Source organism: Macrobrachium nipponense, chromosome 19 (genome assembly GCF_015104395.2).
Source record: "Macrobrachium nipponense isolate FS-2020 chromosome 19, ASM1510439v2, whole genome shotgun sequence".
NCBI classification, from domain to species: Eukaryota; Metazoa; Arthropoda; class Malacostraca; order Decapoda; family Palaemonidae; genus Macrobrachium; species Macrobrachium nipponense.
This window is the reverse complement of record NC_061088.1, coordinates 6,923,689-6,928,688: the sequence shown is the minus strand read 5'-3', so window position 1 is coordinate 6,928,688 and position 5,000 is coordinate 6,923,689. Positions and strand designations below refer to the sequence as shown.

The 5,000-nt window shown below is 37.3% G+C and overlaps 1 protein-coding gene across 2 annotated transcripts in view; it reads right to left on the bottom strand.

Moving 5' to 3' along the window:
- The window catches only part of LOC135214124 (paired box protein Pax-1-like), a 162,029-nt gene that overhangs the window by 10,899 nt on the left and 146,130 nt on the right, over positions 1-5,000 (bottom strand). The window lies entirely within an intron of this gene.

The following is a 5,000-nucleotide window of genomic DNA, read 5'->3' as shown; positions in this document are numbered from 1 at the left end:
TATTATTATTATTATTATTATTATTATTATTATTATTATTATTACCAACAACTGTGAAGGTGTCATTGGCTTAATAAGATTAATGTAAGTCGTGCTATTATTATTATTATTATTATTATTATTATTATTATTATTATTATTATTATTATTATTATTATTATTCATCATCCACCAACTGGGAAGGTGGTCATTGGCTTTATAAGAAGTAATGTCAGTCGTGCTTACTTATTATTATAATTATTATTTTTTTTTTTTTTTTTTTTTTTTTTGCTCTATCACAGTCCTCTAATTCGACTGGGTGGTATTTATAGTGTGGGGTTTCCGGGTTGCATCCTGCCTCCTTAGGAGTCCATCACTTTTCTTACTATGTTGTCGTTTCTAGGATCACACACTTCTTGCATGAGACCTGGAGCTACTTCAGCCTCTAGTTTTTTTTCTAGATTCCTTTTCAGGGATCTTGGGATCGTGCCTAGTGCTCCGATGATTTATGGGTACGATTTCCACTGGCATATCCCATATCCTTCTTATTTCTATTTTCAGATCTTGATACTTATCCATTTTTTCCCTCTCTTTCTCTCAACTCTTTGGGTGTCCCATGGTATTGCGCATCAATGAGTGATACTTCTTCTTGATTTTGTCAATCAACGTCACGTCTGGTCTATTTGCAACGTATCACCCTATCCGTTCTGATACCATAGTCCCAGAGGATCTTTGCCTGATCGTTTTCTATCACTCTCTCAAGGTTGGTGCTCGTACCACTTATTACTGCAAGGTAGCTGATGTTTCTTGCACAGGCTCCAGTGGAGGGCTTTTGCCACTGATCATGCCTCTTTTTGTACTGGTTCTGTGCAAGTGCCGGGCATTCGCTTGCTATGTGGTTTATGGTTTCATTTTTCGTATTGCACTTCCACATATGGGAGAGATGTTACTTCCGTCTATCGTACTTTGAACATATCTGGTTCTTAGGGCCTGAATCTTGTGCCGCTGTTATCATTCCTTCAGTTTCCTTCTTTAGCTCTCCCCTCTGTAGCCATTGCCAATTGTCATCGCTGGCTAGTTCTTTAGTCTGTCTCATGTATTGTCCGTGCATTGGTTTTTTTTGTGCCAGTCCTCTGTTCTCTCTGTCTTTCTCCTGTCTCTGTATATTTCTGGGTCTACTTTTATTAGTCCTTCTTCCCATGCACTCTTTAGCCACTCGTCTTCACTGGTTTTCAGATATTGCCCCAGTGCTCTGTTTTCAATGTTGACGCAGTCCTCTATACTTAGTATCCCTCTCCCTCCTTCCTTTCGTGTTATGTATAGTCTGTCCGTATTTGGTTTGCTCTTGGGTGTAGTGCTTTGTGTATTGTCATTTGTTTCCTCCTGTTTTCTGATCTATGCTGCGGAGTTCTGCCTTCGTCCATTCCAATTTACAATATTCCTGCGCTGTATCTGATTACTGGCACTGGCCCATGTGTTTATGGCTTTTATCATATTTCCTCCATTGAGTTTTGACTTGAGTATCGCCTTGAGTCTCTGCATATATTCTTTCCTGATCGTGTCCTTCATCTCTTGGTGTTTTTATATCTCCTCCTTCCATTATTCCCAGGTATTTGTATCCTGTCTCATCTATGTGTTTGATGTTGCTCCCATCTGGTAGCTTTATCCCTTCAGTTCTCGTTAACTTTGCCTTTGTATGTGACTAAGGCGCATTTTTTCTATCCAAACTCCATTATTATTTATTATTATTATTATTATTTATTATTATTATTATTATTATTATTATTATTATTATTACTATATCTTCAGGTGTCCCTACGCTAATTTTGTATTGGTTATTACACCATAATAAACCTCATCGTACCATAATTATAATAAACATATATTATACGTTATTTTTATTATTATCATTAATATTACCATATCGCAATATACACCAGCTAATACACTTTATGCCCAAAAACTACACTCGAAGCAGATCTTTAAAACGGCCCAAACATTTCCATTTAGCAATTAACATAACTCTGGGCTAATAAATATCTACAACATAGCAGTTCTTACTACACTCACTAGGTTATAGATCATGGCAGTCGTCTGTGGGTTGAGAGAGAGAGAGAGAGAGATAGAGAGAGAGAGAGAGAGAGAGAGAGAGAGGAAGATGGGATGAGAGAGAGACTCTTATGAAATTCTATAAAGCTTTTACAAGATGAGGAGAGAGAGAGAGAGAGAGAGAGAGAGAGAGAGAGAGAGAGAGAGAGAGAGAGAGAGAGAGGGTGCAAGAATGGGAGAGACCACTTGCCCCTGTGGAAGCCACATGCCCAAAGGGCACCGCCGTCAGCTTAATGGATGCCCCGGGAGAAGGGATGGGTATTAAGGGCATTATGTGGGATATCTTATAATAATAATAATAATAATAATAATAATAATAATAATAATAATAATAATAATATAATAATAGTTTATACTCAGAGGCATACAGACAAATATTTAGTTTATTGAAGTTTGTTTGGAGAGTTTTCTTCAGAGATATTATTATTATTATTATTATTATTATTATTATTATTATTATTATTATTATTATTATTATTATTATTATTAATTCTCTGGGCTATTTAATAGCATGATACTACTGAACTTTAGAGCCCTATGTTATTATTATTATTATTATTATTATTATTATTATTAGTATTATTATTATTATTATTATTATTATTATCTCCTATCCATCACTACCTCCTTCTCTGGCCATACCCAGCTACCAGTCTCTTGTTCTCATTCCTGTCTGTGGCCTCCATTCATCAGCATTCCTCAATTTTCCCATTCCACTTCGGGCTGTTTCCCCTCGTTTCCCAGGCGATTAGAGGGGAAAGCAAGGGTGGCCAGGGATGAAACAATAGAGGATTGGCCGTTAAATAGAGAGAGAGAGAGGGAGAGAGTTAGGTCCTCTGTTGGCCACAGTAGTAGAGAGAGAGAGAAGAGAGAGATTTATCGGCGAAGTGGCGCGCAACTCAAGACATCAAAAGGCGGGAGCCGCCCACGCATGGCACTCACGTGGCGGCCGCGGTCGTCTTATATACCCGGCTCTCTCTCTCTCTCTCTCTCTCTTATAATAACATTAATGATGATATCCTTTATCCTTTATCTCTCTTTTTCCCTTACAGTTTATATATATCTATTGTCTGTGTACTTTCACTTTTATGAACCATTGGTTACCTGTGTATACTCGTATATATAATACAAATCCTCTCTCTCTCTCTCTCTCTTCTCTCTCTCTCTCTCTCTCTTATGTTCTTTCTGTGTTTCTCTCTTTGTAGCTTTCACTCTCTCTCTCTCTCTCTCTCTCTCTCTCTCATTCCATCTCACGTTCTGTGTGTATTTCTCTTTGTAGCTTTCTCTCTCTCTCTTTCTCTCTCTCTCTCTATTTCTCTTTCTGGTTTTACTCCCAATCTCTCTCTCTCTCTCTCTCTCTCTCTCTCTCTCTCTCTCTCTTTCTTTCTATCTGTTTATTTCTCTCTCGGTTTTTCTTACCCTCACTCTCTCTCACTCTCTCTCACTCTCTCTCTCTCTTCCTGTCTACAATGAGTAAATGGATCGCGCAAAACTAGATCTTGTTTTTAATCGACTCGGGCAATAGCAGATATAATAATAATAATAATAATAATAATAATAATAAGAAGAAGAAGAAGAAGAAGAAGAAGAATTAACAGCCATTTTCCTGCTATTAACTACATCAATTCTACCAACGTTCCTCTGACTATAACTCTCCTGACAAAAATCTAAAATTTAATGCCTAAATAGCATCGCTCTCAGTGTCACCAATACGCTCTTGCTATCTAAATAGATATCTTATTGTTCAAGTAATTCTAAAATATTGATCGCCTTGTGGTAATTGATCTATATAATCTTCACTCTTCAGGTAGAGTAATGTGTGAATGATATAACTCTACAAGGAAATTCTACAATAAGCGAGAAATTGCAAAATGTTTTAGACTTGAGGAGGAAATTTGTTTACACAAAAGATTGTCTGTTTACAAACACGTTGCGTTTAATTGCTAGAGACTAATTCACTGGGATTCTTGGTAGACTTGATGAGGATAATTCTCTCCTCTCTTTCTTTCTCTCCTCTCTTTCCTACTATATATATATATATATATATATATATATATATATATATATATATATATATATATATACACACACACACATACACACACACACACATACACACACACACACACACACACACACACATATATATATATATATATACATACATCATACATACATGCATACATACAAGCCCTGTGTATTGTTCTTATACAAATTGCGACATTAATAGGGGACAGAAACTCTTAGACATCTGAGCAATCGGAATGCCTAATCGAGCAATGGCATCGCTTCTGAGAAATAGGGAGAGAGACAGAGAGACCCGAAACCCCCCCTCCCCCCACACGTGAAAAACACTCTAGGGGGGAACCCGAAACCCGCCCACCTGCCCCGGCTCCCCGCTCCCACAACCCCAATCTCCACAAACACGCGAGGATACCCGGGTTCTTCCGCTCTTAAACCTTCCCCGTACATTTAATTAATAGCGACTTGGCATCTCAGTCTTCAGTCGAGGATGTCAGCTGCGCGACGATCACTCAAGTTTGATGCTCTCCCACTGTCTACAAAGCAGTCACATTTTTTTTTGTTTTTTCTTCTTTAAACCAAATACACTTTTTTTTTTTTTTTTTTTCTTTTTAAGTTTCTTTGGTTCTTCTTCGACTTCAAAGGCCGGGTGGATTTTTTTCTCCCCGTTAAATGATTGGTAATGAGTAGAAGGGAAAGTTTATGGCTTGTGAAACTGTTCAGAAGAATGCCAATACATTGGAGGGGGAGACGAAGAGTTGACAGTTTTGTTTTTATATGTTCTTTTTTCCCGTCAAAAATGTTAGTCCTTTTCAGATTTTCTCGGTGAAATTTTAACTGAAGGAACAAAAATAAATATAAGATCTTTCGAATTATTTCATTATTGCCAA